General features: G+C 39.2%; 2 long non-coding RNA genes across 3 annotated transcripts; one reads left to right on the top strand and one right to left on the bottom strand.

Annotated features, from left to right (window-relative positions):
• The first annotated feature begins 1,322 nt into the window (after positions 1-1,322).
• LOC142151599 (uncharacterized) lies at positions 1,323-14,531 on the top strand. Of its 2 annotated transcripts, XR_012691214.1 has the most exons (4): positions 1,323-2,101; positions 4,449-4,560; positions 13,841-13,936; positions 14,247-14,531. It is a non-coding gene; the product is annotated as an uncharacterized LOC142151599 (long non-coding RNA). The 2 variants fall into 2 exon arrangements; XR_012691215.1 differs by lacking the exon at positions 4,449-4,560.
• LOC142151595 (uncharacterized) lies at positions 6,202-10,701 on the bottom strand. Its single transcript, XR_012691212.1, has 2 exons — positions 10,210-10,701; positions 6,202-9,498 (listed from the first exon to the last, which is right to left on the bottom strand). It is a non-coding gene; the product is annotated as an uncharacterized LOC142151595 (long non-coding RNA).
• Positions 14,532-15,055: the final 524 nt, after the last annotated feature.

Here is a 15,055-nt window from a genome sequence, read left to right as displayed (position 1 = left end):
CTTCAAAGTTTAATAAACTTTTTAACATTTTTTTTTCTCCTGCTTTCGGCTCCAGCAGCGTCGTGACATCACGACGCTGCCAGTGAGAGGAGCCGCGATCAAGCAGCGAAGCAAGAAAAGAAGCATAGAAGGGAAGTACAGACTACAGAAAGCAGGGGAAGAGACACAGAAAGAGAGGGCTACAAAAAAACGAGGGGGGCAGAAAGAGGGCTACAGAAAAATGAGGGGGGCAGAAAGAGGGCTACAGAAAAATGAGGTGGAAGAAAGGGAGGGCTACAGAAAAACGAGGGAGCAAAAAGAGAGGGCTACAGAAAAATGAGGGGGCAGAAAGAGATGGCTACAGAAAAATGAGGGTGCAGAAAGAGAGGGCTACAAATAAATGAGGGGGCAGAAAGAGATGGCTACAGAAAAATTAGGGAGCAGAAAGAGAGGGCTACAGAAAAACAAGGGGGGCAGAAAGAGAGGGCTACAGAAAAATGAGATGGCAGAAAGAACAGGCTATAGAAAAACGAGGGAGGCAGAAAGAGAGGGCTACAGAAAAATTAGGGGGGCAGAAAGAGAGGGCTACAGAAAAATGAGGAAGGGCAAAAAGAGAGGGCTACAGAAAAATGAGGGGGGGGGGGCAGAAAGAGAGGGCTACAGAAAAACGAGGGGGGGGCAGAAAGAGAGGGCTACAGAAAAATGAGGGGGGGGGGGGCAGAAAGAGAGGGCTACAAAAAAATGAGGAGGCCAGAAAGAGAGGGCTACACAAAAATGAGGGGGCAGAAAGAGGTGAGTTCCGGCAACTTTTTTCTTACAAAAAAACCACTGGTCATACCTACCTATCTCACAATAAACCAGCTCTGATAAGCCTTTGAAATATTTGCTGCTGTCACTTTTATTATTGGATATATGTTTGGGAAGTGAAGGAGCCCACAAAGCACATTCTGAGCACCACTGCTTCACAATAAAAGTGAAAAAGGTGGCTGACCACACTATAATAAGAGTTTGCTGCTTTAACAGAGTTTGCATTAGGTCTTATGCCATGATAAGCATAATGTGCACAGTGACACAGCATATTTTTTAAAATGCTTTATCTATTAAATGAGAGGAGCATAATACAAACTATTTCCAGAAGATATCAAGAAGATAAATAAAGAACGTGGTATAAGCATGAATGTAGCAAGCAATAAGCAATATGACAGCAAACGCTTTTGTATTTTGTTTTTGTGTTTTTTAGCAGAGAAATGTAAGAAAAAAATAAGTAAAAGGGAGAAGGTTGATCAGAAAGAGAGGTGTGACTGGGGAGTGTCCATTTCAGTGATACCCTGGGAACCGCGCCAGTTTGGGCTATACATGTAGGGACCAGAACATATAAAGACTCTGGTTTCCCTGTGCTCATGGTGATAGCCATTTTGGAAGCCAAGACCCAGGAGATATGAGGGTGGTCTAATGTTGTGAGGCAGAAGATATGATTAGCCCCTCAGAGATAAACAATAGGGGAGGAGTCAAGAGCCCCTAAATCAAAGAGGCTCCACCAGCTTTAAGCTCCATAATAAGGGACATGCATAATTGGGATCACCACCATCAGGGGTACCCCGAGAAGAGACACCTGACATGGTGGGTGTGTGGTCGCTGCCATAAGGAGGCTTCTGTTAAGAGGGGGAGAGCCCCCAACAAGCCAGAAGAACCTTTGAGAAGAAGCTGCTGAGTGGAGGGCAGTGTGGTTATCATGCAGTATGTGGGAGATGTTTAACAAGACACAGTAGTGATGAGCAGTAAGAAGAGTTACCCACGGAAAGCCCTGCAAATGGGGCGAGAGACGAGTGGTGTGTAAAGCAGTGTGACTGTGGTTGCAGAGTCCTTGGATATTGGGATAGATGGAAGGGGAGCAGCCTGGATGACCCTCACTGTGGGAAGAGCTGTGTGGCTGGTAGAGAGAGTCCCTGGATATGGGGGATGATTAACAGTGCAGCATCATGAGGACCGGTCCCTTGAAAAGTGCCCCGAAACCTATCACTGACTGTAAGCAGAGTGGCTACATGGAATGGAGGAGTCCCTAGATTGGGGGACAGCTGTGTCATGAGGACACATGGAACTACTGCTCCCAGTAAACCTACTGGTACGTAATCTGCCTGTTGCAACAAGTACTGTGCAGTGTGACGTTTTTATAGCATTGACATCTGCTAAAGATATGTGCTTGAGGAGTTTGGCATTTATGTACTGTAAATCATTGCAATCCTTATGTTTATATGCTGGATTAAAAGGTATTTGCATAAAGTTCTGTTTATTTATTATGAGATGGCTTGACACCCAAAATATATTTTTATTTTTCACTGCACCACCACTAGTGTTCACTCCACACAACCTGTGTTAATCACTTGTGTATTCAGGGGACACTCTGGTCACGGATGCCACTCCCACACCATAGCCAAAGCTGAAGAGGAGGGCAACAGTGAGTGGGGTACCACACTACATCCTGTCACCACAAGTTCGTGGAGCTCCAGCAGAGTTTCAGAGAATGCCTTTGTATTCCCGAATTTCACACATCAACCAGGGTCTCCAAATGTTCACAAATTTATTTCAATGGTTGGTTGTTTGCCTGACATTGGTAAGGCAGCCAACATCCTCTCACAATATGTTTCTGTACCATCTTGAAAGTAGTTTATACCCAACCTCCACTGTCTTTTACTAATTGAGTGTGAGTGGGCTAGTTTACCTATTTTACCCATTGTTTAGCTGTGAAATTAGGTAATGAGGAGTCTGATGGAAACTTTAACAGCATATACTGTATATCCGAAAAGGGAATATAGAAAATATCTTTTTTTAAACGTTCTAGTGATAAAATATGTAGGACCCATTAGCAGGCTATGTCTTAGGTCTGAATTGCAGTAGCCCAGGGATGTGTGTTATGGAAGTCTGTAGAGGTATTGTTTGACGTTGATCATCATCATCATTTATTTATATAGCAGCACTGTACAGAGAACTCACTCACATCAGTCCCTGCCCCATTGGGGTTTACAGTCTAAATTCCTTAAAACACACACAGACTAGGGTCAATTTGTTAGCAGCCAATTAACCTACCAGTATGTTTAGTGTGGGAGGAAACCGGAGCACCCGGAGGAAACCCACGCAAACACAGGGAGAACATATAAACTCCTCACAGATAAGGCCATGGTCGGGAATTGATTTAGATAACAGAGAGACTATGTGTGCTTCAACCGTATAGAGCTTCCATGTTATATAATTAATTAGACAAATTTATATGCCTCACTACTGTCGCAGCACCTATTAGAGGACGCCAATCTCTTAATTATAGAGTGTAGAGTGCGCCAAGAGGAGTCAAAATAAGTTAAATAATCATAAATTTGATAATGTATAAAATATATTAATTAGGATGACAGATCTTATAAATATGACACATTTATTGATAAACAAAAATAAAATTCAAACCATAAATTTATGCAATTCAACTCATCTGGATCATGTATATAATGAGCTGATAAAGTGAAGTGTGGTACACCTCTTAAATGTCTTGTATAAAGTGTCTGGCCAGTACACTATAAAAACTTAAAAAATTAAAAATAAAAACCTGGTGTAACACATGTGTTATTAGAAAATTTAGGATCGGGAATTGAACTCATGACCCCAGTGCTGTAAGGCAGAAGTACTAACCATTTAGCCACCATGCTGATCCAGATTAAATGTCATCAATAGGAAGGGAGGCTTTGTAATAGCTCTTAATATCTGGTACCTCTACTCTTACCCACATCTTTGGCAGACAAAGAATTGATTTATTTAGTCTAGGGTGTTTTCCTGCCCATAAAACTTAGTAATGATTTGTTGGATGGCTTGAAAGACGTTACTTTACAGGTTTACTGGAACCCTCTGGGATAGACATAATAGTCTCCAGAAGAGATGTGGAGCAGATGTGGGGTGGAGTATATAAATGGGAGGCATGGGGGAGCAATGTGTAATGTGGATGTGGGGAGGATGTACACAGTAGATAACAGAGGAGGCTGAGAAGACACACAGAGGATAAAGGGAAACAACAGGAGAGACTACAAAACAGAGGTGGCACAGACTACTTATGTAGAATATACTTTTTTTCCTTAATTGTAATGCTTGCTAGGCTGGAAAGAAAGATGTGTTTTGAATGGGCTTGGGGGCTTTTATTTTCCTTTTAAGCAATTTAATGCTAAGTATTATGATCCCATTCCCAATGTCATTACTAGTGTTTGTTTAGTGCATCATGAACTCTAATTACAGTGCTGCTTTCCATATAATTTTAAATCAATTCTAAACAAACTTATTGGGTGGTAGTTAGCACATGTATTTTCTTTACCTGTTTGTGTATAATTGTTATATGAGCATCTAAGGCTTGGAAAAGGATGGAATAGTCATCTATAATTGTGTTTTGCCATTTAATAATATTCAATAATATGAGCTTCTCGGACATTTTACAATAGGTTATTGCAAAGCCAGTACATTTGCATTATGGTACTTGGGATATGGCCAGGGTGAGTTTATGCCTTGTCACTGGATCTTCTAAAGACTTGGCTTCCCCCTCAGATAGGGAAGGTAGGTCAGATTTCTGTGTGTCTAATCCGATATAGTATTGTCTGAACACTTAATTATTCTGAAATTTGTTGTTAATGGCCCATGGTCTCAGTACTTGGAGGATCGTACGTTTGGGCCACCTTCTTCTAAGGGTGGCTGCTAATTATTTGCTGCCATTGTTTTTGCATTCATGAAAAGTGAAAAACAAAATATTTGAGCGTAAAACCCATTAAACTCTATCTACCACTGTAAATTTATCTGCTGTTACATTTTCTACTTTATTTCCGTCTCTCTGTTTCTCTCAGTCTCTATCCCTGTCTCATCATGCCAAATCTGTTATTCTTTTACCCCTCCCTTCTGGAGAGCAGAGAATCCAATTCCCCCCTAACCCTACCGGGTCACATGACCCCCTCAGTCTACTTCCCAGCAGTGATCACTCTAACTGTGCCCTCACTATCCTTACCTGGATCTGCCATTGGTGGCACTTCCAAAGAAGCTATTTTGAAGAATAAGGAAGCTATATAAATCCCTATTTTTCTTAAACTTAGCTCTGTGTTGGGTCATGACCTTGTGTACACCTATTACCTTCCAAGGAATAGTCAGAGTAATGTCAATAGAGGCATCATGTCATCTTTTGTAAAGGACAGATTAAGGTTTAACATAACAAAGTGCATGTGTTTATCTGACAAGCTATGCATTAACACTGCAACACCAGATTGTCCTTATCTACACAAGATTCACAGAGGGCCTGTTATCTCAGGGGGCATGTGGCTGTTATTGCATTATGAAAAAAAAAAAGATAAATGGGATTACATTCTAACTCACTATTTGCTTTCATTGCACAACCAAAAACATAATAAAATTATTGTTCTAAACTTAATGCCATTGGTTACTCATTGATATATAACATTTTTAATATTCGTCTATCAACGGGTTAAGTCTGGGATCAAAAATGTACAGGGTCCCTATAATTATTATGGTCTTCCCTGGGTGCACAAAGGCATCTGAGAAAACAGACATTTCATTGTACAGTTGGATGCGACCATATGTGTGGACTGAGTAGAACATGCAAACAGTGCAAAGCCAGTGCAGTAATTTGTGATGTGCTGCTAAGTTGCATATGTCCCCCCATGTCTGTCTATCATTATTATTTATATTCTATAAACTTATATGCTGTACAATGAGGGAACCATCTTATCTTTTCCCATATAAGTGTTATATCCATTAAACATCTGTCTGAAAATAAACATAGTCCTAAGTACAGCATTAATGGTAATGCTGGGAGGTAGATGTTGCTGTGATCGCTATCTTCCAAAACAAAACACAGACCTGGCCTGCAACAACATCAATATCAATCTGGATGCAAAGTACCAATTTGGCTCTAAGCAGCCCCCAATAAACCCTCCTCTTACCCATATCACTCATTGGGTGTTATCAGAGCTTCTCAATTCTCTCCACAGGTGACCCACAGGTCAGTAAATCTGTCTTTGCCAAGCTTAGAACATGAGTTCCCAAAAGTTTTAAGCCATAAATACTGTTCTGAAAATGTAGCAGCTTATAGGATTCGTGTGTTAAATCTAAAATTCTGACCCAAGTCAGCCTGTGGTGTCAAGTATATCTGGAAGCGCTTCAATCAGCTGGAGAGAATTGACACAGACCAAGTTCTGTATGCAAGGAATATTCTCTAGTTTATTGATACAAAGATACAGGTTTTTATAGGCTACTGAATAAATGAATCCTACGTCATATGCATACAATAGTTTATACCACTAGTTTATGAGAAGCGCTACTGATTAACTTTCTCACGTATTCTTGAGGTGTTTACTTTTCTCCCCCTTCTAAGGACAGATGAGCCTATTATTTCTTATCTCAAGGGGAGTTGGAGATATGCTATGTGCAGCACCATGGATGCAGCTCCCATACTACCAGCTGGATATGAAGCTCATTATTGTTTTCATAACTGGTTACATTCTTCAGGTGTTCTCTATTAGTTCAACTTCAAGGCCATAGGCTCACATATTGCAAAACTGCAAGTTAACAGAAAAATGAATAATCTCTTCTAGCAAATAATATTTCTATACAAGTTACAATAAAATGGCTGAACAAAGGCCTTATGAGGCCTTAACAAAAAATCATATTTAACATTTCCCATCTTTTATTCAATTTTCGACCCTTTCTCCTCCTACCTACCTAATCCTATCTATAGAACCACATTCTTAATAAGCAGGTACTTATACACATGTAGGAGGCCACATGCATAGAGTTGGTCCCCTTAGGAATCTGTCAACTCATCCCCCACTAATAAGCCTGTGATCCTCCCTGTCCTAACTTGATTTATGAGGAGATGCATTTTGGCAAATGTCCATGTCTAGAAAAGATGGTTTCTTAGAAGATGGTTTCTTAAAAGATGGTTTCTTAAAAGATAGTTAATGAGTCTATAGTAGTTCTGCAGGCCTTGCATGTCCTTTGTTCAATCTTTAGTAGTTTCTTGTTGCAAACTCTGCAGTTCTTTGGCTTTGCTAGTCCAAATAATTCATGACACTCATAGTCTGGTCAGGTTTCAGAAGTAATTTCTGTGATCATCAGAGGTTCGGGATTTTCAGTGGTTCCCTTTTTGGAGAGACAACAATCAAGTGTCAGTAACTTCTTAATCAGCCATATATTTAGTTTCATTATCACCTATACGATCAACAGGATTGCTAAACCATTTGCTACTAATGCCAATATTTCCAATATCCAACATGAATCATTACTGACAACTTTACCAATGAGGTTATGCATCTGCACAAAGACATTTTCAGAGTTTACTCTACTATGAGTGCAAATTGTTGAGCACTCCTTCCCATATGTTTCTCACAGTGGCATAGGCAATATGTCACTTAACTGTCTGTTTCATACTGGGTTAGGGAGGCCTTAATCCCTACTTCAGTCACAATTATTCTGGCAAGACATATCAATACAATGAGACAGTCATTTCTATTTATCAGAACAAGACTCCCCTGATTTGAAGACTTTGCAGTGTTATGCGTGAATCCAGGTGTCTCTTTCCTGTACTTCCACTGCCATGGGAGTCGTCAACAGGACTTGATAAGGACCCTTGTATCTGGGTTCAAGACTTCTCCTGATGTGCTTTCTCACGACCACCCAGCCCCCCAGGGTGCAGTTTATGGGTACCTGTATCAAAATTAGGGTTTGCAATGGAGGAGAATATTTGACCATGTATTTCAGTTAGTTGTTTCTATAATAAGGCAACATAATTCAACAAATCACTATATACATGGTGTAGTTGCTATGGAAAATAACAGCCTGTTCTGTTTGCTGTGCCAAACAATATCTCATATGGTGTTAAACCTGTGTCTTTCCTAGCAGTATTTTTTACTGAGTGCAGGTAAACATGAGATCCATGGCAGACCTGTTTCAGCCATTATTTTCTGCATTTTCAATTTCAGTGTACCATTAAGGCGCTCCATACATCCTGAACTTTGGGATCTGTAGGGGGTGTGATAGTTTCTGGAATCCTTGCCCCGTAAAGTGTATCCCTCTGTCACTTACAATGACCTCTGGTACACCATATCATCAGATTACCTCATTCGCAATTTTCTTGGCTAATGCTTTAGCATTTGCTTTTCTATACAGCCATGTCTCCAGCCAGTGACTAAAGAAGTTGACACAGACAAGCACATTCTCAAAGCCCGAGCATTTGGGAAGTTATAAAGTCTATCTGTATCCTCTTATAGGGATCTTATGTCTGGGGTGTGCTTTTCCATAGGACAGACTTACTCGGGTTACTTTGTGCACAGACTAGGCATTCTGCCACTAACGACTGTGCTGCTTGGGCGAACCCTGGTACTATCCATAAGCTGCTAGTGAGTACAACCATAGCATCTTTTCCCAGATGCACTTTCTCGTGTGCTATATTGGCCATAATGGGATAAACTACTTTTGGCAGACACAAACGCTGACCTTTACACCACTCCTTGCACTTCTAGTGCTCCATGTATTGCCCAAGTCTTTTTCTTATTTTCTGTTGCTTGTCTTTCCATAAGTTGGAGTGTGCTCTGGTCAAACAGGGGTCAGGGGGTCACCATGTAAATAGACTCCCCTTGGGGTACTGGGGCTATGGCGGCTTCTCGTGCGGCCTGGTCTATTTCACTTAGCTTCGGGGGTAGTATCTCTGTGTGTGTCTTCATCTTCATCACTGTTTGGAGGACAGCTGGAATGCAGTGAACAATGCCCTGGTATGTTCATCATATTGACTGGTTTGCTTGCTGAACCCATAAGGTCCCTACTTTTCCATACAGGGCCATAATCATGCGCAATTACAAATGCATAACTTGAATCAGTGTAAATATTTACTCTTTGTCCTTTTGCATATATGCATGCAAGTGTCAGGGCCTTTAGTTCAGCTTCTTGTGCTGACATGTGACTCGGTAGAGTCTGTTGAATCACTATTTCTGTGTGTGTGGTTACAGCACACCCTGTATACGGGACAGGATCTATGTGATAGTGTGAACCATCTACAAAAAGAGTGATGTCTGCATCTGGTAATGGTTTATCTTTAATGTGAGATAAAACCAGAGATTCTTGTTTCATTAGTTCTATGCAATCATGTTCAGAAAAATTTTGTTTGCATTTTTTTTTTTCCTTTCTTTCTGTTCAAGCTGGAATGGAATTCCCCCAAATCCCTAGGGTAACCCCAATATATACAGGTACTTCTCCCATCTTTTGAAACTTGCTGCAATAAGGCAGCAGGATTCAACATTGTGCACTGCTTAAGTGTAACGTTACTGGGAGTAAGCAGTGCTACTTCATTAGGATAGGCTTCAGTAAGGAGCATGTGGAATCCAAGGACAAGGTTCTTGGTTTCTGAGTTCCACAAAGTTTACACTCATTAGATGGAGTGTACAGTACAACGGTTAAGACAGATGTGGTAACTTTAATTCTTCTGGAAGAGAAACACTTAGCTTAAATAACCTGTTAATAAGCCACATCATCAGTTCTATTAGTGTATATAATAATGTGTTGGGCCACAATACTCACAAACACATTCCTGCATTGGGTGTAAACCCCTGTAGTCATGGGTTGCTCTTTTCTTTATATGGTTGGGTTAAACTTTTATATTAGAATTTTCTAATTATGTATAATGATCTATACATTACTATGGGCCTGAGTCTGGTTCTTCCAAACTTGGCTTTCCTTTCTAGTCTAGTACACATCTACAGCGCACAGCAAAGGAAAATAACGTGCAATCTATATTCCTCCTGCTAATATCAATGAACTCCCCTCTCTGGTCTCCCTTGGACCTTTAAAAAACTTAAAATACAGTTTACTCAGATTCCCCTTGTCTGAAGGTCTTAACATATATCTGTGAACATGAGAGGCTCTGGGGCCTCTTGTGCTTCCTTTTTTTTTTTTTTTTTCTAATAAAAAAGGAAAGGGAGGAAGAAAATACACAGTGCGCTCGGCAAGTGTTATATGTCACTCATTTCACAATAGGAGGGAATGTCCTTTGTGCTGTATATCTTCATACTTAGTAAATCTGGCCGGTAACAAATGTTTTGCTTGTGCTTGGTTTCTGTCACAACGTACGATACCGTTAAGGTAACTGGGTGTCCTAGCACAATATCTATACTCTTTTCAAGCACTAAAGCAGAGTAGTATGCAAGTGACCTTAGCTTGCGACCATGTATTTGTGTCAGTACTCCTTGTACATGTGCACTGACTTCATAACAAAATAATGTGAAAGGCTTGTCATAATCTGGCAAAGCCAGTGCTGGCGCTGAAGTTATTTCAGCTTAAAATTGGTTAAACATTTGGTTCTGCTCAGAGGAGAGTATAAATGGCTTGCTATGATCCAGAAGTGCTAATGCAGGAGCACATACAATTGCTCTTAAAGTCTTAAATCTTTTTCATTTCTGTAAAAATATAGAATTCCCATCAATGCATTACCATACCCACAATAAAGAGAATTATTTACAGTATATGACAATTATAGCACAGTAAATAAGGGCAGTAAATGTCTTTACAAACACTGATTTACTCAAAACTGTAATGAGGATACAAATAAAAACCTTTTGCTTTCTGCACATACAGAAAAACCACCTAGTTCATGCATTTGCTATGCGAATAGCACATAAACTCTAATATCTCTTCCAAAACAAGGTAATCATTACTCAGAAGAGTTTACGTTATTTAAATCCTTCATTAGTTTATACTTATGTTTGTTGTGGTGCAAAGATGGTGCATTGGAAGTTAAATCAATGCAATCTGGATTGCCTAATGGGTCTTTGCAGCTGGAGACCTGTGAATAAAAAAACTTTTGCATAGAGATTAACATTTATTTACTAGGAATTACTGTAACTGTAACATGCGTGTATACTGTTATCAGGTAACCAGTGAACAGCTGCTAAAAGCTTAACTGTGACGCTATGCGTTCCATGCCTTGATTTCCTCAAAGGGGCAGTCCCTAATTTCACAAATAGAGAATGTCAGTGACGAGACCTGGGCGAGTGTTCAAAGCCACTCCTTTCTTATCATCTCTTAGTACAGCCCTTTTAAATGACACTAATTAAATTTCCGGGTTTAGAAACATTCAATCTGGAATCTTGGTTCCAAGTATTCAACCATTTTAAAAGCAGCACTGTCTCATAAATCAGAGTACTCTCGTTAGACACAATACATTGTGTCTGTAAATCATTCAACATTTTCTCAACAAAATCTCTCTCCCGTGACCAAATATTCACAAATATTTCTAGATTCTGTGATTCTCGTGTTCAAAGTAAAAATATATTCACTTAAGTCTCGCTCACAGACGACATTTTATCTCGTAACATTTCTTTAAAGGCATAACAAACCCTCCTGATTTCTGAGAACATTCATCAGCGCCATTTTAACACAGATAAAAACAGCATGTAAGCTCACTCCCACAATTCTCAACTTCATTAAAGAGAAAGCTATATTTCTGAACTTCAGAAACAAAATTATTTTGTTCAAATACAGAAACGGCTTGTTGGATCCCAGCCAGCTTTGTTCTGACACTAGTACTTATAGTGATAATGTACATTATTTACAATCTTGTCCGTGCAATCGGACCAAACATTTTAAAACTTCTTTTGTATCTTTTTAAAAGCTTATCATTAAGCAATGAATGTACAACTTTTTCAACCTTGAAACATGTCTCTTGTAAAAAACGGACAAGACAGACAAACATTGTGATTTAAAGTAAATCAAACATCTCCCTTATAGAGCACTAAGACAGAGAACAAACAATGTGAATTATCACGGATCTCTCTCACACGCAGTAAGACGGAGACAAAACTCACATACAGAGAAAGAAAACTTAACTGACATCTTCCAGCCTACTGCTGTGGAACTACAAGTCCCAGCATTACACTAAATACAAGTTAGCTTCAACATGTTATCATCAATCAGCACTCCGGACACATTTCTTTAATTTTACATACATTGTCAAAAAACAAAAAACAGTGTGCTTCTTATCTCAACACACTGAAATCATTTACACAGAATAAGGGAGGGGCACATTTCACTTATTCAGCTGCACAGGATCAAACATACATTTATAATATACAACCTACTTGATTCATTATTCAGCTTCCGATGCATTTAGCATATCCACATATATTTCGACTTTTCAGATCTCTTAACTTTCCTGTGCCACCTCAAACAATCTCTTGGGGTTTGATCTCAATACCCCTTTGTTCTTGTCACATTACCACTTGCAACACCTTTGTTTCTCCATCCACACATATCTTTGGCTATCCCCGCTTTCTTGAAAAATTCCCTGCAGACCTTCTACTCCCCCATTTCCTTTAGTCTTTGTGCATCATATCTATGAGGGAGCTGCTGTCATTTGTTTACTATCTATATTACTCGTATTGACAGTATTCTGTTGAGTCCAAATCGGGACTCTTATCTAGTTTCTGTGGGTTGTCCTTGCACTGGACGTCCCGTTCTGTGGACTCCTTGTACTGGATGTCCGTGCTAAATAGCTTCTTTGACAGTATCTGGGACGAAGGTCTTTTGGAAATCTCTCTTACACAATTTGGGCAGATTACAGAATCTCCCTTCTTTGATATACCTCTGGGGATGGTGTCTAAAATGTTCACTCAATGTTCAAAACAATAACTCTCTAAATCCCTCTATTCCATTACATGCTTCTTTGATCAATGTCTTATGTGACTTTTATGCTTTATACATCATACATAGGTACAAACACATGCACTCAAAATTCAATCATCTTTCAAAAATCTAATCAACAATACAATTACAGTAAACAAATTGGGTTAATACTGTATTATATTAATCAGATGATACTTGAGACTCACAAATTCGCGTGTCAGGTGCCTCAGACAGACATGAGGTGACCCAGACTAGGAAGACCAACGAGTAGAAATCTACTGACCGCGGATGTTGGGGTTCAATGTGCTGGGAAACCTCCGTTGTCTGTCTTGTAGCCTGCTGGACAGCGAATCTCTGTGGCGACCTCCAAGTTGTTAAATCTAAAATTCTGACCCAAGTCAGCCTGTGGTGTCAAGTATATCTGGAAGCGCTTCAATCAGCTGGAGAGAATTGACACAGACCAAGTTCTGTATGCAAGGAATATTCTCTAGTTTATTGATACAAAGATACAGGTTTTTATAGGCTACTGAATAAATGAATCCTACGTCATATGCATACAATAGTTTATACCACTAGTTTATGAGAAGCGCTACTGATTAACTTTCTCACGTATTCTTGAGGTGTTTACTTTTCTCCCCCTTCTAAGGACAGATGAGCCTATTATTTCTTATCTCAAGGGGAGTTGGAGATATGCTATGTGCAGCACCATGGATGCAGCTCCCATACTACCAGCTGGATATGAAGCTCATTATTGTTTTCATAACTGGTTACATTCTTCAGGTGTTCTCTATTAGTTCAACTTCAAGGCCATAGGCTCACATATTGCAAAACTGCAAGTTAACAGAAAAATGAATAATCTCTTCTAGCAAATAATATTTCTATACAAGTTACAATAAAATGGCTGAACAAAGGCCTTATGAGGCCTTAACAAAAAATCATATTTAACACGTGTCTAGTGTGGTGGGGGAGCCAGGTGACAATGTGTATAGCGAATTAGGAAGACATTAACCACACTTTAAGGGGTAATAGCTACAGTTAAAAATAAAATCATTACCACCAAAACAGCCATACAGTATATAGAAACAATGTACATGCACTTTTACTTCACTAAATTGAGTATATTGATTATTTTGTTAATTCACATACAACTTTTTCTCACCAGGAATGGAAAAGAGGTACACTAAACAGAGGACCAAGATGAAAGAATATACAGTTACAATGTAACGCAAGCTAAAAATAATACAAACAGGCATGGAAGGTGAAACTTGATTCTTACTTTAATAAGCAACATGGTATATGGTACATGTGTGTGTATATATATATATATATATATATATATATATATATATATATATATATATATAGTGGCGATGGGAGTGGTTTTCCACAGGCCTCTAATAGTGGAATTAGCTATGGTGCTAACTGTCTGCAGGTAAAAGGCTGCAGATAAAGTTATATACAGGTGTAGCACTGTGCTTAAGTTCAGTAATGTACAGGTCAGAGACATGTTGTAAAGTAAATGTAAAAAAGTGATTTACTTGCATGCTTTAACGTGTTTGTATCCACAGAGCTGATAGGGGTGGCTGTGCTGATTAGGCGTTACAGAACACCTGAGGAGCCATCCTTTAAAGACAAGGTGGGAGTGTCGCCTGTCAGTCATCCAAGCATGTGGGAGGAGACATCTGTATTTAATCCTGAGTTGTGCTATTGTTAGAGGTGACTGACGCTGAACTAGTTGGCCAGTCAGTAGGGAGCTGTACTGTGTCTAGTTAGTGTTTAGGGTCACCAGGAGGTGCAAGTAAAAGGTAGTTGCTTGCTGGTGTCATCCTGACGGAAGTTGTGCAATTTATTGTGATGGAAACAATAAATATATTTGATTTATAAAAGAGGTTTCGTGTTGCTGATGTCTACTGGGTATTCTTGCAACAGAAGGTGACAAAAGTGCCAAGAGAAGGGTGCGGTTTTGTTACAATATATATATATATTTAGTTCTGTGTTAGGCTGAGTATACATTCATTGGGGTGATATAATTGGGGATGGTTTTGTTATTTTGTATTATAGATTCTGGTATATTGTGAGATAAAAATGCAGACATGAAAAAGCAAGTGTCTAAACACATACTTATGTTGAACTATATATATATATATATACATGTTTTGAAAGTAATATTTTAGGAAAAAAAGTGTAAAATTATTTTTTTTAGCTTTGTAAAGATTTATCCTTGGAGGTTTCCATTCTTCATAATACTCCTCTTTCTTTAAAGTCACCAACTACACAGTTCCACATATCCTATCTTGTATGTAATTGTCAGTGAATCTCATTCTTAAACTGTACATACAGTATGGTGCTTCTATCATTCTATATGCATTTGTCTGTA

The sequence above is a fragment of the Mixophyes fleayi genome, chromosome 1 (genome assembly GCF_038048845.1).
Source record: "Mixophyes fleayi isolate aMixFle1 chromosome 1, aMixFle1.hap1, whole genome shotgun sequence".
NCBI lineage: Eukaryota > Metazoa > Chordata > Amphibia > Anura > Limnodynastidae > Mixophyes > Mixophyes fleayi.
This window is presented reverse-complemented; position numbering and strand designations above follow the sequence as displayed.